At 40.6% G+C, this 27,310-nt stretch overlaps 1 protein-coding gene and 1 non-coding gene across 2 annotated transcripts in view; one reads left to right on the forward strand and one right to left on the reverse strand.

Moving 5' to 3' along the window:
* Positions 1-27,310, reverse strand: part of LOC132352102 (uncharacterized) — a 536,476-nt gene that overhangs the window by 422,349 nt on the left and 86,817 nt on the right. The gene's annotated exons all lie outside the window — the stretch shown is intronic.
* LOC132352139 (U6 spliceosomal RNA) lies at positions 4,902-5,004 on the forward strand. The gene has a single exon (XR_009498606.1). It is a non-coding gene; the product is annotated as a U6 spliceosomal RNA (small nuclear RNA).

The raw sequence follows: 27,310 nt of genomic DNA on the forward strand, positions 1-27,310 counted from the left end.
CAGAGACAATCGGATCATGCGTTGCTCATGTCAAGGATCTGAAAACCCACGGGGTGTCTCTGATAAAGCCATCTTAGGAAGGTCAGGTTAAAATAGCACCAAGCATGTGACACTCTCCTGCTCTTCCCCATCTGCTCCTCCTGGACCCAACAACTGGAGAAGAAAGAAGAGAACCTGATAGGCAGCAGAGTCGAGGGTGGGGTGCATCTACCAGTCATATGACCGTGGACCACGGAGCAAGTCTGAGCTTGATGGAGGGAAAAGGGAAACAACTCTGATTAGGATATAAGATTGAAGTCTTGACTTGGACCAGACTATATTTTTCAATACCTGAAATAAGACTGTTTCTTTCTGTTAAAGTGACTTGGCAGCTACGGGATTTCTTCCAAGCTGTTATCAAGGGACAGGGAAGAGAGAGCTGACACATCAAAGAAGGCAGCAGTAAGCAGAAAAGAATGTTATTTCCTCTTTGTATTCAATTAATTCAATCAAGAAAACAGTTACTTGTGGAACTAAGTGTTTACAAACCCCAATCACACTAATATTAATGCCCTCCACCTACACACAAAGTATTTTAAGAGGCATAGAGCCCACACAGAAAAGTTTGTCTGATTAGTCAGTCTGAGTCACTTACACATTCTCAAATTGAAGGAGACCAAGCCCCAGGATTGAGGGTCCTGACGGTCCTACCATAATTATGTAAAAGTGGTAAAGAACATTTCCCCAAAGGAAGGGATGCTGGAAAAGAGAAACAAACAAAAAACAAACAGTGGATGGACATTACAGTACCAAAGTGGAGCATATCACAGCAGCTGACCTACATGTTTTGGTTTTGTCTCAGTTGTCAGTAATCATCTCCTTCTGTCTTTTTCATTAATCTACTTTTTAAACTTCTCCCTTGAATATTAGGATTGATTAAAGGAATCAGAGAGCAGGACATCTGTGAGGCAGAGGGAGTGTGGGGTAGACTTCAGGTCAGCGGGTTCTTCCTGTAGGAACTTGGGACAAACGACCTCATAACTTTAAGCCTTAACACTCCTTTAAAAACTTACAAAATTGACCTAACAAAGGAAAAAAACAAAACAAAACAGTCAACGGTCACATGAGTGACTTCAGAAGCAACTTAATTAGGTATTGGTTTTCCTTAGAGGAATAAATATATAATCTATATTATGGTGCATCCAGTGAGTGGGTTTTAAAGATAAGATCAAGAAACATAAAAGTCACCTTTTATGTTAAACAATTAAGAGATTTATACAATAAACTGCCCAGGTAATAAATAAAGGTCTAAGTAGAAGGGAAATAAAGGGGATAGAAGAGAAATAGAAACGGAGAACAAACATTTCAAGGAAAAGGCAGAGGCAGAGACAAACACAAACAAATTACAAAGAAAGAAAACCCAGGCAGGGTCCGCGAAACAAGCTGGGGGGTTGGGGAGCGGGAAATACAAGCTAATATCTGTAGGATAGGAGCGCCATCTTGTGGCTTAAAAGGATAGTGCAGCTGATGGCTTCTGACGCCTTCTTCCTCTCTCTCAACTGTACAGTAACTGCAAACAGTAACTTCACTTTCTTGGTACATTTGCAACGAACCAAGTGAAATTAAATAGCGGGAAAAGCCCAATGTATGGACTGAGGTTTCCCAATTCTTCCGAGGGGAAACAATGGCTCATAGAACATTCCAAACATTACAAAGATGAGATACACCTGAAAACATTCAGAGCAAATCTAAAAATAATGACATTTGTAAGTAAAGTTTTCTTAATATTAAGTTTCCTGTGACTTACTTCTGTTTCATTTACCTCAATTAATTCATTTATTCATTCAACAATGACTATTTATTGAACATACATGATGTGCCCCAAATAGCACTCTGGGGGTGGGAGATACAGCAGCTCCTGACTAATGAAGCTTCTGTTTCAGTGGAAGATGAACAATCCAGAAATAAACAAGTAAATATAAAGTGCCAATTGGGATTGGGTGCTACAGTGCTAACCAAAGCAGGATGTGGCAGATAGGAAGCATGGGGGTGAGAGAGGGCATTATTGTTTTATCCGGGACGGATAGAGTGAAAATGAGCAGAGACATGAAGTGAGGGGGTGAGTCATGTGGCTTTAGGGGGAAAACAGACCCAAAGGGGACTAAGGGACAGAGGTGCTCAGGCTCTGGAGTCAGACACACTTGAGCTAGAACCCCAGCGTATCATTTACCAACTCTGTTACTTGATCTCTCCAAGCTTGCATTTCTTCAACTACAAAATGAGAATTAAAATGCTTTCTTTGTTATACTCAAGAAAGATCAAAGGAAGATCAAATGGGGATTAAATGTTGCAAAGGTTATATGCATATAAAGTGCTTTGCACAGTGCCAGGCAGTGGCTTGTATACAAAAGGGGGGGGGGGAGGGATAAATTAGGAGTTTGGGATTAGCATGTACACACTACTATATATAAAATAGATAACCAACGAGGACCTACTGTGCAACACAGGGAACTCTACTCAATATTTTGTAATAACCTATAAGGGAAAAGAATCTGAAAAAGTATATATATATATTTTTTATATATATGTATATATATATATGAATCACTTTGCTGTATACCTGAAGTTGACACATCGTAAATCAACTATCTTTCAATAAAAAAAAACAATAAACATTAGTTATTACCTATGTCAGTTTTGATCGATGTGACATTATAGACAGAGATTTGAAAACATCTTGATTCTTACGTTTTTATGCGATTGTTCAATAATAATAGCTACTATCAATTGAGTTTTTACTCTATTCACCTTATGTTAAATCGTCACAATATGTCAAAAAGGGGTAATATTATTTCCATTTTACAGATGAGGAAACTGAGGCCCAAAGAAGTTAGGTAGCTCGCCCATGTTCATTCATGCAGTCTGTGTGAGCCAGAATTCAGACCCAGGCAGTGTGACTGCAGAATCTGTGTTCTTAGTCACAACAGGAAACTAGCCCTCAATTAGCTGTGCACAGAAGACAAGTGTTGGAAGCCAGAATCCGAACCCAGACTTCTCATTTCTTCCCCTCCACGTACCTCTCATTCAGAATTACTTGATTTAATCTCTGTGATTCACATTTGACCATTACACCCAAACTGCACCAATATGATGCCAAAACAATTGATCAGTGAAAAATAAGATTTCAAATCACCTACCCAGTTGTTTTTCACATTAGGGGAGATAGCAACCCATTAGGGAGTTGTGAAACCAATTTGGTCAGTGGTAACCAGCTTCTTTTAAAAAAATGAAATAGATAAAATGTAAAACACCATATAGGTACACATAGTAAGGATAAGTATTTTCAAGTAAACCTCTGTTTCAGGCGTGTGTGTGTGTGCACGCGTGTCTATATAAGTCCTCAGCACTCTCTGTATTGTGATGTAAAATGCATTTCTTACAGTGCGCCTCAATCTAAATATCTCAGAAAACACTGATTTAGGTGATACTCTTTAATCTTCTCAAAAAAATACAATGAGGTTCCTAAATCTTGTTATCAGCCCACCAGCCTTCATGTAATAATCATTTGCTTCGGGCTTCCCTGGTGGCGCAGTGGTTGAGAATCTGCCTGCCAATGCAGGGGACACGGGTTCGAGCCCTGGTCTGGGAGGATCCCACATGCCGCAGAGCAACTAAGCCCGTGAGCCACAACTACTGAGCCTGCGTGTCTGGAGCTTGTGCTCCGCAACAAGAGAGGTCGCGACAGTGAGAGGCCCGCGCACCGCGATGAAGCGTGGCCCCCACTTCCCTCGCACAGAAACGAAGACCCAACACAGCCAAAATAATTAATTAATTAATTAATTAATTAATTAATTAATTAATTTAAAAAAAATAATCATTTGCTTCCCTGTCTCTCTGTATCTCCACAATTCTATTCACCAACCACAGAACAATTGATTTCCAAGAAAAGACTTAACACTTCTATGGCCCTGATTTTCCTGATCATTTCTGGTTTCGAATACTTTGCCCTCCAATCCTCAGAAACAGGGCTGAAATTGTGCCACACCTCCACGGGTGCAGCCTCTGTGACAGGTATCATTTAGCGCTCTTTCCTGCTGAGCCCAGACACAGCTTCAGAATCCTCCTCAACCCTGCAACTGGGGCAACCACTAGCAGCTAAACAGAGTTGACATGAGGTTGAATGTATTTGACCTTCGTGTTACACACCATCATAATGTCTAAAACCAACCCTTTGACGTTCAAACTCTATATCTCAGACCGTCCCTGGCACCTGAGAGGGGAACAAAAACCAAGTCAGACAACATGTTTGATTTTAAGGTTTGGAGGAAAGGGTTGCAGAATTTTGCATAATAAGGAAACGAATAGCTTCCAGGGAACAAAATGGCCATGATTAATATGACCAAATAATGGGAAATCTAGTTCATCCCCATGTCTAGCATTTTGCCCCATTGATCAACCCAAAATCAAACCTTTTGTCAAAGAGCTGTTAGTTTTTAGATTTAAACAAAATTGACACTACAGCTATGACAATGTATTTATTCCCTTTCTCGAGGACATTTGCAGTAGAAGTCACATCTCAAAGGGGAACCAAAGGATTTCACTTTAAAAGGATTTGACTTTAAAGAATTTCAGCCAGGAGAAAACAGGAAATCTTTGGTTATGGCAAGATAATATATGTAATATATTAATTTATGTCTTCTACTAGTCTAAACTAAGGTACTTATCCCACTCTGGACTCAAAAAGGAGCCAAGCTTTCACATTTTTCCCCATGGAAAGCGGACAAGATCCCCACAAAAGACACAGAGTATCATCTGAAGAAAATATCTGATCTACCCAGACATCAGCATTAAGCTGAGAGGAAATAGTATTTGAGTTTCCTTTAGAAGGGATAGGTTTAATTGAAAGAACATATGTTGGAGGCTCGCTTTGGCAGCACATATACTGAAATTGGAACAATACAGAGAAGATTAGCATGGCCCCTGAGCAAAGATGACATGCACGTTCATGAAGTGTTCCATATTTTTAGAATCTGAAAAATAATAGATATATATACATATGTATAACTGAATCACTTTGCTGTACACCTTAAGCTGACACAACATTGTAAATGAACTAGACTTCAATAAAAGAAAAAAATTGGGTAAGTTCGGTGGGGGGAGCAATTGGATCCCCTTCCCCCAATTAATGACATTAAATGCAGGAAACTGACAGGCTCCTTTAGTAAAATAAACATAACTAAGTTAAATAACAGCTATGCAACGTAACACACTGTGTTTGTAGTCAATGCATTTAATCGGAGTTTTTGGAGTCTTCATACTAAAGTGGAATAAAAATTGTTTTGAGGATTAGAGATGGTATACACAAAGTCCTTAGCACATAGTAGGTGCCCAGGCAGCTGCAGGGGCTGATGTCTTCATGGTCACGACATCCTTTGTTTACTGATATAGCAGGCGACATTATTTGTCCAAAGTAGAGAGAGAGGAAAAATATATTGGTGACATGCGGGACTGTTGAGGTTGTTTCCTCAGGAATTGGTGGGTACTGATCCTACTCTAGCACCTGCCATGAAGGAAACTTACTGTCTTCAGCTGATAGGAGCCCCTAGGGGATATGTTGGCATCCCATTGACACAGGGTTATTCTTCCCAAAGATAATGGGCTCGAAATGCAGAGCTAGAAAATCAAAGCCCAATGTTGATCTACCTGGCACCAATCAGTAGGTACAAATGGTGTTTAGGGAGTTTGCAACTTTCCTATCACCCTTTAAATCACATCATATAATCAGTAAGTCTAAGTCTACCTGTATTCCAGGGAACAGAAAATCACCCCAGGTCTTTACTTCATCCTGCATTACTACATATCACCATTAGATGACAGCAGTTGGCAAATAACTGCGTAGTCCAGGCTGGGATTTTTTTTTTTTTTTTTTTTTTTTTTTTAAGGCAGAGCGGACCCACACTTGGGAAAGTGAAACGTGGAAGGTGAGTCACACGAAATAGTCTTTGAATAGGTTTCAATTTTCATTTTTCTCCATTGTTCCCCATCTGATAGCCCATTTGGAAAAAAATGCCCCTGGGTATTCAGTATGTGAGGATTCCAAAGTACAATAGAGCAATATCCCCTGAAGTACAGAATGCTGTCAAAGTGTTCTTCCATTGCTGTATCACAGGCCTTTGACTATTCAAGTGATACTGGAGGTATAAAGGAAGTACTGTAGCAAATATGGCCTTGCAGTAGATCATGCATCATGCATCTGATTTAAGATTAGGTTAGTAATGATTTTAGGTAACTCAAGGATACATTTGGTGAAATGTTACCTAAGTAACATTTTGACATGTATAGACTTAACAAGACTTAAGTTTGCTCCCCTTGAGTGGAGCCAAGGACGATGTTACAAGAGGAGAAGGGAGACATTTTCAAAAGTAAAGCTGGAACGAAATAAAATAAGGCCCTCTTGAAGAAGAAAAACAGCCAGTGTAAAAAGAGAAAAAGTGATTTATCCAAAAGATCAAAATTGGTAACTGCTGTTTCACTGAGTTGGGCTGAGTTTTCTTAGCCAACGTTCTGCTCTAATTGACCAATCACAATCTTCCCTCTGAGAGAGAAATGAGTATGCAAATAAAGCCTATGTAGAAGCAAGGACACAACCCCTGGCTCCTATTCTCTCTGAATGAAGAGATCCACAAGTTGTCTCTGGCCTTGGGAAAGCTCTCCAGGCATTGGATGTGCTAAACACTTGAATTCCATCAACTCACCTGATACTCCCGAGGACAGCATGTTATAAGCAGGGGTTATGGGTTGGATCCCTGGTCGCGGAGCTAAGATCCCACATGCCTCCTGGCCAAAAATCCGAAACATAAAACAGAAGCAATATTGTAACAAATTCAATAAAGACTTTAAAAAACAAGAAAAAAGAAATGCAGTGTCCAAGACCAAGACTCTTTCCTCCTCCAGGGCAAGACGTGGCAAAGTGAGAGGAGATAACACCACCGGCTGAGGGCTGTGAATTCAGCGCAGGCACCTGCCCCTCTCCTCCGATAGGTGGCTCTCCATCCAGTTCCGCTGACGGAAGGAATCAGAAGAGTGGGAGGTGGAGAAACGTGGGTGCTACCCGCTGCCAAACTCAGACCACAAGTCTGCAACTGCTCCCTACCACCACCCACGATGATTGGGCAGCTCGCGTCTGTGTTTACAGTAGAGACAGCCATTTCTGTGCTACAACCTTGTCTGTTGTAGTATTAAAACTGCCTGCTATTTGTTTTGTTTTGAGCATCACATGGCCACTTCCATCGTAAAGTTTCTCATAGGTCTTCACTTAATGGTTTTGGCAGACATTGATGACTGGAATGGAGTCATCAGAATGGAGGGGTTTTTTTTATTTCCAGCTTTATAGAGATTTAATTGACATATAACATTCTGTAAGTTTAAGGTGGATGCCTGTTGAGTTGATACATTTATACGTTGCAGAATGATTTCCACCAAGAACGGAGATTTTTTAATCCTATCATTCCTCCTGCATTTATTAGCTAGAATTATCCAATAAAGAATGTTCTCTCAACAATTGTTGGATTGCCTGAAACAAAAGAGGCGGGGTAGATGCTTCTTTCTTACCATCTATTTGTCTATTTTCAGAATAGTGAGCTGGTGCCCACGCAACCTCCAAACTAACTTGTTGATTTTACATACTTGATGTGTTTCAAAGTGTTGTAATCATTATTTGTTTTCACATTCTTCCCAAATTTGGCCAGTGGGAAATCCTTCAAGTTGGCTCATATAATCTTGCTTTGGGGCATAATAATATGCCCCTAACTCATCTCAAACACTTTCTTCCCCAGAAGTAAAATTAGGCATTTTTCTAAGGAGCCCTGTTCCCTTTAAGATGGGAGTGGTACTTAGATTTTACATTCTGGGTACCCAGAGTGATCATTTAAACTGAGTTGGTCATGCTTCTAGGCCTTTTCAGTGGACAGGACTAGGAAATTTGTAGTTTTTAGAAAGAGAAAAATAAATCATAAATACTGATATTTCTAATTCAAATCAAAGATTACAGAATTTTTACTTCAATTCTTTTATTTTAAGTTTATCTTTTTTTACTCTGAAAACCTTATCTCCTAAGGATATTAACTTAATTTTTTAGTTGCTTTATCTTGCTCTCTATATAATGGTATTTAAAATAATAATGTGAATATTACCACTAACAACTAGCTGAAAGAATTCAATCTAAAAGACCTTTTTTTTAGTTTATTTTATTGAAGTATAGTTGCTTTACAATGTTGTGTTAATTTCTACTGTACAGCAAAGTGATCAGTTATATATACATATACATTCTTCCATATTCTTTTCCATTATGGTTTATCACAAGATATTGAATATAGTTCCCTGTGCTATACAGTAGGACCTTGTTGTTTATCCATTATATATATAATAGTTTTCATCTACTAAGCCCAAACTCCCAATCCATCCCTCCCTCACCTCACCTCCCCCTTGGCAACCACAAGTCTGTTCTCTATGTCTGTGAGTCTGTATCTGTTTCGTAGAAAAGTTCATTTATGTAAGAGATCTTTATACTTTTTTTTTGTCCTTAGGATACATCTCCCTAGGAATGTAAAATCGAAATATGTCTTTTAAAATCAGTTGAAATAATTCTTGAGATGGTTATGCCACAGAATTGATATAAAGTTAAGTTCACTTTTTTCCAGTTTATTTTAAAGTTTTAGGGCTTGTTGTGTTTTGGTTGCTTTTCTCTTTGATTTAACTTTGTTTTTAATTATGTAAAATATTTACATGATTCCGAAATCAAAAAAACAAAATAAATTACACAGAGAAGTCTATGTCCCCTCCATATCCTCTAATTCCTTGTTCCCTCCATCCCATTTTTAAATTAATTTTTGGTTTATCCAGCTACTGAAATTATAAATCAGTATGTATTTACTATGTCTCCTCCTTTCTTATCTAAACTATAGCATTGTGCAAACACTGTGATGCATTTTGTTTTTGTTACTTAACAATATGTCTTGGCCGTCACTCTGTATTAGGACGTAGAGGTCTTCCTGATTCCTTTTCACAGCTACATAACATGGCATTGTGTGGATGCTCCAAAGTTTATTTAACTAGCCTCCCTTCGACAGACATTTGGGTTGTTTCTAGCCTTTTGCTAATTGGTTCTCTACATTTGTCTTATTTTGCCCTCCCAAGAGTCCAGTTGGTTTGGCTTAGCCTTATTTTATAGAAAAAGAAACTACTGCATAAGTAGTTAAGGACTTGACCAAAAGTCACAGAGTTAAGTGGGGAGGAGGGAACCAAGGATTCTCCCGCTTCCATAATTTCCGTTCTTTGCACAAATCTATATAATTCATACTTCGGTGTAAATAGCTGTTAACACCTTTGTTTTAGAGTGAGAAGGAAGGGGAGGAAGTGAAAAGCACAAGCCTTAGGGTAGATTGTGGAGGAAAATTTAGCCTTAAGTTCAAGGCTGGAATTTCAGGTCTCAGCCAGCCTGTGGGAGGAGTATCTGAGGGAACAGCTGGCCTTTCTGGCATTGTCCCCAGTCAAAGGAATGCCAGACATCCACAAGCAGGTGGGTCTATTTTTGGCAGAAGGACCTTCTCAGTGCCTGCTAGAATCACATCATGTCCCCTTCTATCGCAGGGCACTTTGCTCTCCTGGTAAATCCACTCAAGACTCCCTTTAAAGGATATAAAACAGTCCCTTCTCGACTCTTCCCTCATCAGTGACTACGCCCTTTGTCTTCTTTTGTACTCTGCAGACCAGGGGGAAAATGTTACATATACTAAGCCACACAGAGCAAGCCCAGTTCTGATAAGTAAACATCATTTTACAGTCTTCTTCCGGGAGAAATTAAGCTGATATTTACAGGAAGACTTAAAGACTTGGAACAGAATCTTTCATTAATTTTCCCTTTTTCCATCACTATTTTTTTAAGGGACAGTGTCAATTCTGAAGGAACATAAGCCCATATCATTATGCTATTTTAAAATGAGCATCTCAAGGTAGTGCCTCATCTAAAAATATGTTTAGCCCAATCTCCTCCCACCTTCTCCTCTCCAAAATGATCATATTTAGAATAAAGCACAGAGACCACTGTAAGACAGGAGGCTCAGCAGCTTTTCAACTTCAAGACACAAATCATATTCACTGCACAGTCCTTACCAAGGCGAAACAGCGGCCACTACATCTTATAGAGATTTTCCAAAAGGGTTTAAACAAAGGAGCTTTCATCTCTGCCTGAGTAGTCGGGATACGCCATTTCCTCAGTAGTCTTGTTAATAAAGGTTGTATTGTGCCATTGCTACACTTCTGAAACCAAACAGCACAAGTAAATTAGCCACATTATCATCGTACTGCAGACGAGGCAGCAGGGGTTGACCACGTGGGGATCTGATCTCATCATGGATCTGACCAGCTTTCCAAGCTAGTCTGGCTCAGGACTCTCCCCAGCTCAGCTGGGTGGACCCACTCAAGTAAAGCCAGTACCCCATAACTCTGACCTCTGTCTTGTCAACTTTGACATGTGAGTCAATGCCTGAAAGTTCACTCACTCAGCATACATGAAGTTACTTTCTGCCACGTGTCAGGGATGAGGAAGAGAGTTGTGAGCAAGACACACACACTCCCTGTTATCTGAGAGAAATGGGGAGAAATAGGGATATAGAAAGGCAAATCTATACAAGTTAAGTGTTAACAGTAGGACCTTGGGTACATTTTTAAGCTCTTCGTGCCTGTTTGTAAAGGAGGATGACAAAAGTAGCTAAATCACAAGGTTGTAATGAAGAGTAAGACACTTAGTATCAGGCACAGGGTAGGTGGTCCATAAATGTTAGATAGAGTTCATTATTAAGTGAACTTAAAGTTAATGTAAAGCTAGGTCTTCTCCCTATCCTTTCTGAAGTAGATCTTTCCCCTCCAGGGTTTCATTTAATGAACCCAACAAGCCTGTAACATAGATGCTACCCACATTTGGAGAAGTTGAGGCCACAGAGATGAATGGGCTTCTCCAGGTCTTACACCTCACATACAGTAGTGGTGGAACCCGGATCAACTCGCATCAATTCAGCCCCCAAAATTCCTTATGCTTTTAACCCATATCTTATGCTACATTCCCTGTGAGAATCAAAACTATGAATAAATACCCAGAAGAGAGAGAGATTAATTCTATCAGGAGGCGTCTAGAGAGGCTTCTTGAAGAAAGAAAGTGGGGCACACACTGCCCTGCTAATCCTCCCACGGCTCCTCACTGCTTTACAGTAAAGTACAAACCCTTTACCAAAGCCGGAGATCCTCTTTTCCTTTCAGCTGTTGTATCTGAGTCCCCAACAAGTCCTATAAGTTACATCCACGAATTTTATCCCAATACATCATTTTTCTCTATCCATCTACTGCTACCACCCTAACCCAAAGTACCACCATCTCATGTTCAGTTTGGTTTCCCTACTGATCTCCCTGCACCCCTTCCTGCCAACCTAAAATCCATTCTCTGCACAACAGCAAGGGTAAGCTTAAAATGCAAATCCGACTGTGGCACTCCCCCACTTTAAAGTCCTCCAGTAAATATCATTTGTATTTAGAATTAAATCTAAATTCCTTTCCGTGACTCTACGTATACATGATCTGGTGTCTGCTTATTTTTCCCACTTCATCTAGTCAATGTCTTCTCTCCACTCATTATCCTGCAGCCGTAAATGCCTCCTTTATTTTATCCAACAGAAAACATTTTTGATCCCATCTCATGGCTTTGCACTTGCTGTTTTCTCTGCCCATGCCATGGTCTTTTCTTCCAGACTTGTTCCTCCTTATTGTTCAGATCTCAAATATCACCTCCTTAAAGAGATATTCCCGAGACACTTCATCTGAAATAGAACCCCATTCCTCCTGCCCCTCCCACCCGCTCCATTTTTTTCTATTACTGCACACTGTTTAATTCCTTTAAGGTGCTAATCACACTCTATAATTTTTAATGACATATTTATTTGTTGACTGGATCCCCATTGAAATGTAAAACTTCAAGAGGATGGAGATTTTGCCTATATTGCTCCATATGATATCCTGGGCTTATAGTAGACATTCATGACATAGTCATTAAAAGGATGCAAGGAAGGGAGGAAAGGAAGTTTCAACAGTATTTTTTCAGAAGCATAAGACTTGAGCAGGTAAATGTATAAGGAAAGTAGGGAGGCAATTCATAGCAGAAGGAACAGCTTGAACATAAACCTTGAGTCAGATGAGTTCAAGATTTGTTTAAAGAAGGACACGTGTACTAATGTGCCCAGAAAGTAGCTGTATAAGGAAACTAGGATCTTTGATCAGTTTACAAATGCTTGTCAAACGCCTGTGATGTCACAGATACTGTGCTGGGTGTTCCCGTTACATACTGTTGCATAGCAGATTATCCTAAAACTTAGTGGCTTAAAACAATCACAGTCATTTATCTTCCTCACAAAGCTGCGATTTGAGCAGAGCTCGGCAAGGGCAGCTCTTCTCTGATCCACGTGGCATTGGCTTGGTAGACTCAACTAGGGGCTGGAAGATCGATTTCCAGGATGGTTCACTCACATGGCTAGTTAGCACTGGCTGTCACCTGGGAGCTCGGCTCCCACTGTGAGCTGGGGCCCATGCTTCCTCTCCCTGTGGGCATTTCTACAGATTGCTTGAGTCTCCCCACAGCACAGTGGTTGGATTCCAACAGCAAGGGTCTAAAGGAGAGAAGCAAATGTGCGTGGCATTTTTATGACCTACCTTTGGAAATAACATATCATCCCTTCAGCTCTACTGTTTGAGACAGTCACAGAGCTCCATCCAGGTTCAAAGGGAGAAGACAGGGAATTCACCTCTGGATGGGGAAGTGACAAGGTTCTAGAAGAATACTTGAAATAGGAGATATTGTTGCAGCCATCTTTGTGAAATAGCAATACAATCTACTACTCAGGGATACAGCAGTGAGCTCGGAATTACAGTACCTGCCCTCAGGAAGCTCAGACTATAATGAGGAAGACAAACCCATGTGGTTTTGTAAAGTGTAAGTTCAATGATGGAGGAAAAACAAAGTGTTAAGCTGAGACCGAATGATCTGTTGCTGCGCTCAAAATTTAACAGCTTAAGATAATAATCAGTTGCTTTCTCACAGTTCCAGTGGGTTAGGAATTCAGGAGTGACCTAGGCGGTTCTGGTTCAGAATCTCTCATGAGGCTGCAGTCACCACATCAGACTGGACTGCAGTCATTTAAACTCTTCCGCTTCCAAGATAGTTGTTGGCAGGAGGCCTCAGTTTTTTGGTACATGGACCCCTCCATAGTGCTGCTTGAGTGTTCTCACAAAATGATAGCTGGCTTCCCCTAGAGTGGGTCATCCAAGAGAGAGGGCAAGGAAGAAACTGCAACTCCTTTTATGACCTAGTCGTGGAAGCCACACACCATCACTTCTGTTATATTCTATTCACTGAGCCCATACTCAAAGCCAGAGAATTAAGCTCCACCTCTTAAAGGGAGAAGAATTTGTGAACATGTTGAAAACCATCACAGACCTTATCTATTATGCAATGGAAAGAAATTTAGGAAGAAGTAATAATTGGGTCAGACATACTTTAGATAGGTCACCCTGCTGGTGATACGCTGGATAGATCTGAGAAAGGTAAGACTGAAGGTCTGCAGACAAATTAGAAGAATCCTGAAATATCCCAAAGAGAGATCAAACAAGTCTAAGTGACTTGTAGCAATAGAGGATGAGATGGGTTTAAAAAATGCTAAGGAGGCAAAATTGTGTTATGAAAGAAGTAAAAGCATTCAAAAATTAAATGTCATATTTTAGACTTGAGTGTCTGATTGGAGTGATGGTTACCAATCAAGATGGAAAATCCATGAGACAAAGCAGATTGAGGAGTAAGAGAAAATTCAGCATGGTATATTTTGAGTTTGAGTTTCCAGTTTTAGTGAATGAATAGTGGTAGGTTTTTGTTTTTGTTTTTTTCTTGCCACTGCAGCGTTTATTTTTGCCTTATTTTGATAACAGCCTCATTTTTACAAGGTGATCTTATCCTCACCCCCTCTGCTTGGACAGGGCTGTACCCAGTGATGTGCTGGTAAATGATCTCTCCAAAATAAGTAAACAAATAAAGCCCTAGTTTGTAGTGTGAATACTCCCACCTTTTCCAATTTAATGTTCCCAACAGTTTAACAACCAACTCAGAAAATTACTGGAATGTTATAATCAACTGGCCCTAGCACAATGGGACTGTATCTCTGGTTTAGCAATGAATCACATGACCCAGATCTAAGCCAGTCAGCACACTGAATTTCTTCTTAACGTGGTAACTGGTTCAGAGATGGACATTTTAGCCAATCAGAGCCAATGAGATGCGAAGAGATTCTTGTTATGTATCTGGGAAAATACTTTTATTTTTCCTTGATGCTTGTAATTAAGAGATAATGCAACAGCACTATTACACCATGTGAAGTTGCAGAATGGAGCCAGCCCTGTGCAAAACAGAACTGAGAGATGGAAAGAAAGTAAATCTAAATGACATTATTTAAGCCATAAATCTAGCTGTAGCTAAAACTAACTCTATTCATAGACTTTCCAATTAAGTGAGCCAATAAGTTCTATTTTCCTTTTTCTTCTTTCTTTCTTTTTTTTCTTGTGTAAGTAAATTTTGTTTTTCCTTTCCTTTACATTCAGAGTTTCTCAGATGATATTATGTGTGACATCCAGATCCTTGGTTGTATAAATCTGAAGCTCAGCAGACAAGTTCAGGATTGACAGAATTTAGTGAAAATTTAATCCATGAGAAGAAACAAATTCACCAAGGGAGAGAACCATCCTGCTAATCATAATTTTCTTAAAATTCTATAGAATGAGAGATATGGGAGCAACGTTAGAGATCATCCAGTCAAACTCCTTCACTTGACAATTATGAAAACTGTGTCTCTAAAAGGTTCAACACTTTGTCCAAGATTACTTGGCTCTTTAGTCTTTAGAGCCAAGACGAAAACCCTGATTTCCTGACTCCTATGTATCGCTTTTCCAAATCATGGCAAATTCTGAGTTAGTAGGATCTAATTTAGCTGAGCAAGTACATATTGTATTTATATTATGAATAAGTAAATGTATCATATACTACTTTTCAGTTTAATGGATAGCACTTTACTATTTCAGAGCATCTTGTATAATTTAACCTTCTTGCCAACACTGTAAAGTATTTTAGAGATTAGAAAATCTAGGCTTGGACTATTTGAATGACTTTTCAAAGGTCAAATAGCCAGTGAATAGTAAAGCCAGTAATAGAATCCAGGACACTTGATTCCTTCCTCCAATGCTCTTCCTTCTGCCTCTCATTCAACTTAACGATGTTTCATTGCAAGTGCTTAAGGTGTAATTTAGATAGCACAACTTCCCCGGATTTGAGATGGCTTCTCATAATCGTCAGAAAAATATATTCTAAGATGTTCATTCTCTGCACTATTTCTGTAATTCTCCAGGCTGCCAAGACTCAATCTGCTTAGTAATCAAGGTGTCAGCACAGATGGTTTCACAAGAAATGTATTTGTTTCCAGGGCCACTGTAACAAATACCACAAACTTGTTGGCTTGCAAAAATGGAAATTTATTCTGTCACAATGCTGGAGGCCAGAAGTCCACAACCAGGGGTCATACTCCCTCCAAAGGTTCTAAGGAAGAATCCATTCCATGTCTCTTCGAGCTTCCAGTGATTGCTGGCTTTCTCAACTTGTGGCCATATCACACAAATCTCTTCCTCCATCTTTACATAGACTTCTCATTGTGCCTGCCCTCTGCCTATCTCTTATAAGGATACTCGGCATTGGATGTAGGGCCCACCCAGATAATCCAGAATGATCTTCTCATCTCAGTATCTTTTACCTTAATTACATTTACAAAGACCCTTTTTCCAAATAAGGTAACATGCCCGGGTTCTGAGGATTAAGACATGGATATATCTTTTGGGGGGGCCACCATTGAGCACACTATGAGAGGTAAAGGAGAAGGATTATTTATTTATTTATTTATGTGTTTACAGGAGAAGAGTTATTTACCCAAAGGTCAGAAGGCTTACAATTGGAGTGAATCAAAGATCTGCTGCACCACCAGTGATGACAAAGCACTCTTTTCCAAAGGTGACCTTCAACTCATTTACACATTTTGAGAAGATCTAAGTGGTCCATAACACATTCTCTGAAAAGATGCCTTGCCATCAGCTTTGTCAGCTAACTGTGGGTCATGGGCTAGAGGGTGAAAAAGTATCCAACAAGTAGTGACTGGCTTACATGCTTGGGCATGTGCCCTGTTTATACGATACCCTCTGCCAGAGTTAGCTTCATGACAAGAGGCAAACTTGAAAAGCCACTATTGAAACAAGAGCTCCTGTTTTTGTCTGACCAGAATAACAAATTCTTTGCATCATTCACTCTCTTGGAGAATCAACCACTAGACCATCTGTGCTTCTCCCATTGTCCTTGCAATAAAGATAACTATGTGTTTGTTTCCAACTCCAGAGCTATGTCTGTGATGTGTCATAATCTATAGAACTCACATATAAGGCACGGTCTCTCAGAGACTAGTGGCAGCTCTACTGTACGCCTATTCTTCCAAGGGAAAGATACCCTCGTGTTTACAGCCTCGGAAAGAGACAAAGAAAGGAAATACGCTACTGAGCATGCTGGGCGTGATCCACTTGCCCCCAGATCCACTCTCCATCCTTCTCTACTCTGCTCCCCAGATCACTTCCTGTGACCTTAATGGACTCTCTTACCAAATGGCTTCAAGTTGGGTTTGGCCAATAGAGAATTCTGAAGGAATTGGAGGGAGCGAAAGCAAGAGGGAGGGAGGGAAGCTACTCTGTTCATTTCCCAGTCCCCCAGTTGTTGCCAAGGTCTGGCAATATCTCTCACGGAGGTCTCAGCACCTCTCTGGCAGCTCCCTCGGCACAGCCGTCTCTGTCTCCAAGTCCCAGGAAACACTGCTTTTACCCAGACTTTCAGGCCCAGAGCTGGTATCCCTAGAGTATTGCACTATCTTTTTCTTTTATTGAAGTATAGTTGATTTATAATGTTGTGTTTGTTTCAGGTGTACAGCAAAGTGACTCAGTTACACATATACATATATATATTCTTTCTCAAATTATTTTCCATTATAGGTTATTACAAGATATTGAACATGGCTCCCCGTGCTATACAGTAGGTCCTTGTTGTTTGTCTATTTTATATACAGTAGTGTGTATCTGTTCTTCCCAAACTCCTAATTTATCCCGCCCATCCCACCCCATCCCACCTCCCGCTTTTCCCCTTTGGTAACAATAAGTTTGTTTTCTGTCTGTGTGTCTGTTTCGGTTTTGTAAAGAAGCTGATTTGTATCATTTTTTAGATTCCACATATAAGTGATATCATATGATATTTGTTTTTCTTAGTACGATAATCTCTAGGTCCATCCATGTTGCTGCAAATGGCATTATTACATTCTTTTTAAGGCTGAGTAATAGTCCATTGCGTGTATGTGTGTGTGTGTGTGTATATATACACACACACTACATCTTCAGCCATTCATCTGTAGTATATATATATATATATATATATATATATATATATATATATATATATATATATATATACTACATCTTTATCCATTCATCTGTTGATGGAAACCTGGGTTGCTTCCATGTCTTGGCTATTGTAAATGGAGTATTGCACTATCTTTTGTGGCTTTCCTACACTTTGCCTATACATTTTTAAAATAGTCCTGCTACTACACTTTCCTCAAATTTTCCTACTTTGAATGGACCACCTGTTTCCTAAAGGGACTCAGGCTGATGAAGCCCAATCCTTTCAAGGTTTTCTTCTAGATGTCCCTTTATTTCAGTGACTACAACAGTCCTACAGGGTAGGTACTCTTAACCCCGTGTTACGATGAGGAAATTGAAGCTTACTGAGGCGACATAACTTGTCCTAGGAGACAAGCTAGCAAGTGAGGAGTTAGGATTCAAACCCAGATTTGTCTAACTTCAAAGCCCTTGGATTTTAAGCTATTTCTCCTCAACACTGAAGAAATGTCTTTTTTATTATTGAGTTATAATTGACATATGATATTATATTAGTTCCAGGTGTACAACATAGTGATTTGATATTTTTACACATTGCAAAATGATCGCCATGGAAAATCTAGTTACCACCTGTCACCATATAGGGATATTACGATATCATTGAGTACATGCTCTGTGCTGTACAATACGTCTCGTTACTTATTTATTTTATAGCTGGAAGAAATGTCTTAAAGGATGCCTGGAGAAACAAAGCGTTTTAAGGCACAAAAATGCCAGAATGGCTTAAATGCTTTATCAAAGTTAAACTTTATAAAGCCATTCTGAGGGCCCATCTCTCCTTAGTATCGCATAAGGGAAAAAAAACAGACAACCCTACTCAGCAGCCACAATAATTGGAATGTAACTGACATCTTTACTGTGTTCTCCTAAAGGGCCAGGAGTAAATCACATTTTCAATGCAGAGCCAGACTTCTTAAAAGCCTCTTTCTTTCCTTCTTCAGTCTTTCTATGTATTTCATATATGGCAGCTACTCACAAAATCTTTTCCAACCCATCCCAAGCTTTCAAGATCTCTCCCAACAGGCTCTCTGCCTCCATCTTTTCTGGATTCCTTTATCCTTTCTGGATATTTTCCCTCCTACCAACAACTCTGCCTTTTCCAATGAAAATCCCTGTTGTCTCTTCCAGGCTTTTCCAGATTTCCCTTTGACACCGTGTCCAATTAACACAGTTAAAGAGCTAGATTGATTTATCAATCAGAGCAGCACAAGCATCTTCTGGGGAGAGTGGGAGTTATGTTAATATCTCAAATAATTTTTTCTCTACATAATATAGATGTACTCAGTTTTCAAGGAGAAAAGATTTTGGTATCACATATGAAATCTATACTATGGATGAAGGATAAACTATAAGTACCTGGAGCATGGGAAGGGTAATGAGAGGGGTAAAGGGAATATTCAATTCACATCTTATTCATTCCCTCAACTTCCCAATGGGCTGCCAATGTAGTACAAATATTTGTTTCAGTTCAGTTGTGTGAAACTCCAGACATATTTTATTTGAGAAACAGCATTATGACTACATATTTTATCCATCATAAATTGTGTTTGCACTTAAAATTATAATTATTAATTAATAATGATATTATTTCCCTATCAATCGATTTACCATTTGTTCTTCTGTGTCCCAATTTCTAACCAGGTTAACTACGCAGTCATCCCAACAATACCCTCAAAGCAACCTCTACCTCCTGGAGAGTGATTATAAAATCCACTACCTTTCACATCTTTCCTTAAACACCTTAACCGATGGAAATTCAGGAAAAGATAGAATGAGTCTACAGTCAAGACAAGCTATTTGCAGTAGGCGCTTTAAAAAAAAAAATCATTTATGGGTTGAAAGTAGTTCATCTGGAAGTATTCTCTTTGGCAAGGCAAAAAAAAAAAAAAAAAAGTTGATTAGCTCTGGGACTTAAAAGACAGACAGACCCTCACAGGAACATTAGACAATAACCCAATTCATCCTGAATCCACAGTTCATAAGATGACAAGGATCTTCATTTTTCTGGCCTCAAGAAAGTCATCAACCAAACTGAAAAGGAGACAGTTTGTTCTTTTTCTAGAGCCCGGTAGGGTAGGGAGTAGAGGAGGTGAGAAAGCTGTCATTTGCTGAGCCCTGCTGTGTGTGAGACACTATTGCATAAGTTAATAACTTACCCTAGGGCACAAAATAAGAAAAGAAAGCAAATACAGAGGCCAAGAGTTGAGCAGTATTTGTATGTTCATTATCTGGTCTCTCCACCTCCACTGTTCTAGAAGTTGTAACATCTAGGGGAGCAAGCAGCTTGTCAGTCTGTTGCTGAATCCCCAGAGCCTCACATGGCACTTGGCACATTAAAAGGAGCTCAATGAACATATGCTAAGTAAATGAGCAAATGAATGAGTTCTTTCTTACTTCATAGCCCAGGGTTACCCTACTCCACCTTACTTGTGGCTAGAAAAACAAAACTCAAACGGCACTTGCTCTGAGATTTTAAGATGTCTCCTCTGTGGTGTATTGATATCAGGATAGAGTTTCTTCCTTTACAAACCAAACCTCCCCGTCCAGATAAATTATCATGGAAAATGGCACAGTACCAACAAACTGAAAATGAAAACCACAATTCCTGTTTGCAAACAAACACAATACACTTAATGGTCATGGGACCACCTAACTTCGACTCCCACAGTTAACTTGAGAGCAAATTGGAAAGTTCAGCAGAAAAATTACATTATAATGAAAATTCCCATGAACTAATGTTGCTTTAGGTTTGCTTTGGCTGTATTTGCAGCCAAAACCCAGTCAATCAACCAATTGTTCACCCTACACTACACCAAAAGAGTGGTTTGTCTGATTTTTTTTTTTTTTTTTTTTTGTCATTGAATTGATGAATTGCTTTGGCATCAGGTAGCCAGCTTTTATCTTGGGAAATAATCATTTTCCACTGGGAGAGCTATTCAACTGTGTGGTAGTACTTTATCACCAGCTGTGCATAAGTGGTGCTGTTTGCAATTTGATAAACGTGCACAGAGGCTCAGAGGTCCCCAAACACAAGTCTGATATGTAAACATAATCAAATTGTACTATTAACCAGGGGATCGAGTTGTGATTGCTCATCCTTCTCTGTCTTTTTCAACTTCTCGGTAAAAAATCCTCATACCTCATTCGGCACAGGCGAAGGGAGGAATATTTTTCAGTCTTAGATGGCACTAGAATGAGAGTTAAGCATTTTCCACCTGTTCTAAACTGAATTTGTGATTGGAGAAAACCACATCAAAACAATTTCATAAGAAACTAGAGCACTTCCAAAGGCTTTTAAGCTCATTTCAAAATACTGAGCAGTACCTAAGGAATGCAGAAGAATAGCTTATCCTTTCAACTTTTCTCTACCAAAGACTTTGGAATCATAGAATTTCAGGTTAAGAGGAACTAGAAATGCCAAACACACACACACACACACACCCCTCCTTTCTAGACAACTAAGAACTAAAGTTAATTATTTAATTTAAGCCTTGCCAACAATTATGCCTTTTCTTCATTATAAAGATTATGAAACTGAAGCAGAAAAATGAAGCAACTTACTATGTGTCCTATACTTGGTAAGTGCCAAAACTGGAACTCAATTCCATCCCTAAGTCCCAACTAATACACTGCACCACTTTGTTTCTATGATATTGCTGCCAACCTATGCTTGACTTCCTTTTTTGGCCATGAACTCAGCCCATCCAATCCTCAGACATCTTTGTTTGAGTTGTCTGCTCTGTGTTAAAAGTTGCCTTTCTATAACTCCTACCTACTGAACATAGATGTGGCCTGGGGCCACATTGAATAAGTGTAATCTCTCTTCCATGTGACAGGCTTTTGAATATTTGAAGCTGACAATCGTGTCACATGGAGCTCTCTTTCTTGTGGGTTAATATTCCCAGATCCTTCAGCCATCCTTCATATAACATGGTTCACTCTCTTAATTGCTTTCTACTTTATACATGTTCCTCTTCAACTGTCATCTGGCCTCACCAAGAAGACCGGAAATCTCACCATCCTCAATCTATTAATGCAGCAAAACTCGAATTAAGATTTCTCCATTCTGCACCAATCCTATGTTTTGAAACCTCCACTTTATGGGCACCCAACCTTGCCTCAAAGTCTCGCAACCCTCACACAGAGTGCGAAATCTCTAACAATACTCGCCTGAAAACACTAAGCAAAACCTCTATGAAATTAATCAGATATCCCAATGGGACTCTGTATTATGAATCCTAATCCACTTGAATGTCCTGTCTCTCTCCTCAAAGCCTCATGGCCCAAGGACACCCTATCTCTAAGGAGTTCATAAATTCTTAAGTGCCTGCCACAAATCCAGTCACTCTTCTAGGAAAGTGGTCCCAGGTGGTCTTCCTTGCCAGAGTTGTCATTAATGTTAATAAGGTATAGTCACCTGTCACCCTTGCCATTGCTGACAAGACTGTCCCAAGAGGCTGTACAAGGTCTGGTTACCTTTGGAGCAACTATCATGAACTACAGGAAAAATGATGAGATCCTTATCAAATGGTGCCAAAACAACCTCATTATATACTCTCCTTAGAAAATATGCCAGAAAGGTCGTCTCCAAGCTCAAATGTGTGAGAAATATGTTTGTTTTAATTTCTGGACTTTATTTCTATTGCAAGTTCCCAGATTACTAGAGGTTTAATCTTAAGAAATTGAGGAGCCCCTCTCCTTTGGAAGGGGTTACCTCTAATTTGAGGGGATTTTATGGAGAGCTACTGCATCCTGCATCACTGGGATGAGGGCATCTGATTTGGTTTGTTATTTAACCTCACAGGCATCAACTGAGCTGTCTCCCTTTTTAGGTCCCCTTCCTTGTCTTCAATCATTGATTCAATCATGTTTGGAATATATGGTCTCCATTCTTTATTTTTTAATTTATTTTGGCTGCGCCGGGTCTTAGTTGCGGCACATGGGATCTCCGTTGCGGCATGCGGGATCTTTTAGTTGCTGATTGTACACTCTTAGTTGCGGCATGCAGACTTCTTAGTTGCAGCATGCACGTGGGATCTAGTTCCCCAGCCAGGGATCGAACCCAGGCCCCCTGCATTGGGATCGCAGAGTCTTACCCACTGGACCAAACAGGGAAGTCCCCATGGTCTCCATTCTTGACTCTAGGCTTTCTCCTGGCTAACTTCCTAAACACTCAGGGTCATTCTTCGTACTTATGCCAGACAGAACTACAGGAAACTCAGTAGGGCTGTTTATGACTCTTTCCTCCTTTGCATTTTCCCAAATCTCTGGGATAGTCTGTTCATACGCATCCTTTCAGATTCCCTCTGAATGCTTAGACTTTTGAAATACAAATATCAAGGAAAAACTCTTTCTTTCGCCTTCTGATGTGCCATCATATTCCTGAGACAATGAGCTCAGAACCTCTTTTCTGTTACATAATAGCAGAAAGAAACTCTAGGAATAAAAACGTTTAAAATGACATTCCAAAAAGCATTAGTCTTTTGCAAGTATAAGATGATGAGGGCACACAAAAAGATGGAAAAATCACTCAAACTCAGCAGCTGCCCCAAATGAGAATACAGGAAGTTTTCTGGTTACCATTACTATCCTTATTTCATAGGTGACCAAACTAAGATTATGAGAGGTTAAGAAACATGGGCAAAGTCACCTACCTAGTAAATAGTAGAACCAGGATTTGAGCCCAAAAATCTGACCCCAGAGTAATGCTCTTAACTACTTCTGTGACAAGGAAAAGAAGCAGGAAGGAAAACCATAATGAAGGACAATAGTGAACTAATGTTATGAAGAAACAGAAAATGTATAGTGCCACAGAAGTGTGTAATGAGGGTCAAAGGAAGAATGGGGGGATCTGATCTAATCTGAAGCTTAAGAATAGATCTCTCTGAAGAAGTGACCTTTGGGCTGAGATCTGAAAGGTTGCCTAAGAGCTAACTGGTCACCAGGAAGAAAGAATAGCACGTGCAAAGGCCCTGAGGCAGGATGACCACAGCTTTGTGTAGACCTGAAAGGAGGCCAGGACGCCTGGAGCAGAGAGAGTGTCAGGGAGACTGGTGAGTGATGAGGTTAGAAAAGAAAACAGAAGTTCCTTCTGGCTGGGCCTTTTAAACTATGTTAATGAATTTTACTAGAAATGGCCATCCCATCAGAAGAACCTCAAGTCCTGCGTTTATATTATCTCTTCAAGCATTCATCATGGATGAACTAACAAGACTTCGAACTCACAAGGTGTAAAATCTGATTGGTTCAACTTGGCTGACGTAGTCCCCACTTATCCAATCAGCAGCAGGGGCAGGATCACATGGTCTTCAGAGCTAATCATCATGAGGAAGAACGGGTGTTCTAATACAAACAAATATATGTATCAGGGCACAGGTTGCTGCATTGACCAACATCTCTGAAATTACAAGAGCCCCAGACATACTCAGGTTTACCCTGGGCAGCGGGTTTTATTGTAAAGATAAAACGGGACATTAAGTAAAACCTGATGTTCGTTCAGAAAACATTAGCTCTAGCAGTCCACTGCACACAGCAAAAGCACTAGCCACTCCATCACGTGATCAGCCCCTCAGCAGCAGGCCTCCAGTCTGAACGCCCTGCCATTAAGATTTCTTGGCATTAAGTCTCAGGGTCTGCTTCTTCTCCTCCTGTTATTGTGACGTAACTCTCTCTGTCTTCTGGTTCAGATCCACAAAAGCGAGGGTCTGACTGAGCTAAGCAGTCACCTTCCAGTATTAGGCTTCCCTGTTAAGGAGCATGCTTCCCACGGGTCATTTCTGGGAAGACCCGCCATCACCCCAGTGCCATTTCCTCCCCGGAGAGCAGAACGCGGCACAGTGGTGCTGTGGGTGGAGCCGGAAAGCTTTCCGCAGGGTGAGGATTGCAACAGGGAGGCTGGAACCAGCCACAGATAGGTTTGGTTTGATTTGCACAATTCTGGCTCACACAGTGTTGTTTTTAATTTCATGTGCAACCAACATTTTTAAATAGAAAGCTTTCATATAAAACTCCAGATTTCCAGCTGCCCTTGAAAACTTGGAATATCAGACAACACTAGCCACAGTCAACAGATACTGAGTAGTGAGTGACCCGTGGCCCCTTTAAAGGCCCATAAGCTCTCAGTTCAACATAGTCTCCAATATCCCTACTGTCAACCAGCTTCACTGATTTACTTACATGCCTGACCCTTGGAGGCATCTGAGTTGGCAAACACTAAAGTAAGTAATTACGTGCACTTTTCTCAAAAGGGAGTTCATGGTGAGGCAGGCACTTAAAGAGTCACTGACTACAGGACTGTCACAATATCAAGTTCAGAAACTCTACCCTAGTACAATTTCACTGCTGCTGGCAACCCCTCAAACAATTTTGAGATAGTCTCTGAACACAGTTAACTGGGGTCCCTGCCAATTGCTGCCTATAAGGCAAGTGAACCTTCACTCTACTATGATAGCCTAACCAGACTCGACCTGATGATTTTGAGAAAGGATAAGGATAGAGGAATGGCTCCTAGACATCGGACCAATTCCATTCCACATCTTAGGTCATCCCGCTCTGCCCTAATAATACCTGTTACAAAACACAGCAATAGGATCTCCTCGCCAATCTATGTGCTCCTTCTGGTTGTCAGATGGCCCAGAGGAATGGATATTCATGCTGGTAAAATTGGGCACTTACACCCTAAACTAGCACGTTCAGGCTAGCAAGTAGCATGTCTCAGTCTTGAGATGCTACGGCTTGTGGTAAAAACGCATCTTACAGGCCAAACTGGTGTTCACCTACCTGCCAACCACGTGAACTTGGCCAAGCCCCTTCACCTTTTTCAGCTTCAGTTTCTTCATCCACAAAATGTAGATAATAACACGGACCTCAGTGAATATTTTGAGGATTAAAGGCAGTGATGGGTGTCTTCCTTCTTTACCCAGGTAGTGTATAAAATAACTTCAAACCCAGCTATTTGAATTAAATTAAACCTCTCCAGCCTCTCCCCCACCCCCCCCGCCCCCGCCACCTTATCATCTTAAGAAGTTTCTTCTGGCCTCTTTCAGGTTACCACTCCTCCCAGGGCTTTCCCCAGTTCAAATATTTAGCCCTCGTTTTACAGAGAGAAAAGCCGCTCAGTCCCACAGGTGGCTGCGTACTTTCAATGAGGCTGCAGCTGCCACTGTTTCAGAGTAAAAGCCGCCTGGCCCCCTTGGCTAATTCACTACCAAAGCATCCCACTGTGCTGCCACATGCCCCTGACCACCAAACCCACAAGGCCAAGAAGGGGCCCAGGTCAGTGCAGCTGCTGTGGTCAGCAGGCACGCAGCATGGGTGCAGAAAGAACCTCTGTGGATGATACAGGAGGGACCTGTCTCCCCCGGAGGCATATATTGCTATGGAAGCTTCATTTGCCTATCCCATCTCTTGGGTCAGTTTTCATACCACTAACGTTTAGGCTACCTGGCTGATGTTTAGGTTATAACTGATGTCTTCTCTCCCCTATCCTTGCCTTAACCAAGAATTGGTTCAGTCAGCACTGATTCTCCTTTGCTTTACTCTAGCATAGAGACAAGAAAACTAAGTATTCAATTTTTCTAGCTGCAATCTAGCTAGCAGTGGTGATGTGACACAGTTCTGACCGATGATATGTAAGTTTAGTGACACGTACTCTCAGACACTTTCCCAAAACAGACCTCCCATCCAGCATGGCTGAGTTGGAAAGCATTTCTGACACAGCAGCACCCTGTGACAGAACCTTTCTCACGACTTCCTTAGTCTCCCAGGGCCCTGGAGGTAGAGAGAGAGACCCTCCATCTCACACTCTCAAGCCCGTCTCCTACACCGGGATGATTGTTTCATCCATGAGAAAACAACACAAACGGGTAAAAGTCCTGGTCCAGCACCAGGCACAGAGCGGATGCTCCTCTTCACCTTTTGATACTATTTGAAAATTCAACCATGAGCATATGCTATTTTCCTGACTAAAAATTGACTATCGTTAGTGTCTAACTGAGGCTTTTTCATTATGTTATTAGAAAGAAGCAACAGAGCATTTAGAGGGAAATATATAACTGTCCCAAGCATTTTGTGTCTGAAACAAATACTTCAGGATTTGGGTAAGTAGGAGGAAATCTAGATTCTATTTCCAATGAACACAGTGCTTGACTAAGCCATAGAATCAAGGATGTAAGCTGTCTGGACTTAGACTGCTTTAATCCCATTTTGGACACAATGCCCAGTATGTTTTTGGCCTTCAACCTGGGCAAGAGGCAGTGTCTGTGACCCATTTTGAGTCACGACGGCTGATTGGCTCATACCGAACAACATCTCTTCTATTCTTAAAAAGTGGATTAATGTGGAATTTGCTGTCTCTGCTATGATCCCTTAAAAGGGCTACGATTATGAAGCCAAGCAAGGCCATCCAAGGTGGAGGCTCATTCTTGCTGTTTGTGCACTTGACAGTTTTCTCTGAGTCGTTCCCCAGTCCCATGCCTCCAAGGCCACAAGTGTGCTCTCCTGCGGGGCCCAGCCAAAGAACTTCGGGGCGTGCCTTTCATCAGTACATTCAAGGCCAACACCACGCGAAATTTATTTCAGCTGTCTCCCAGCTCCGTTCTCACTTCTACAGAGAGAAGAAGCCGCTAATGGAGACCTTTGGTTTCAGTGTCAGTATGAGATTGTGCTGAAAGAAGAGACTTTTTAATGTAAAAATAGAGAGAAATTATTTAAT

Source organism: Balaenoptera ricei, chromosome 17 (genome assembly GCF_028023285.1).
Source record: "Balaenoptera ricei isolate mBalRic1 chromosome 17, mBalRic1.hap2, whole genome shotgun sequence".
Lineage (NCBI taxonomy): Eukaryota > Metazoa > Chordata > Mammalia > Artiodactyla > Balaenopteridae > Balaenoptera > Balaenoptera ricei.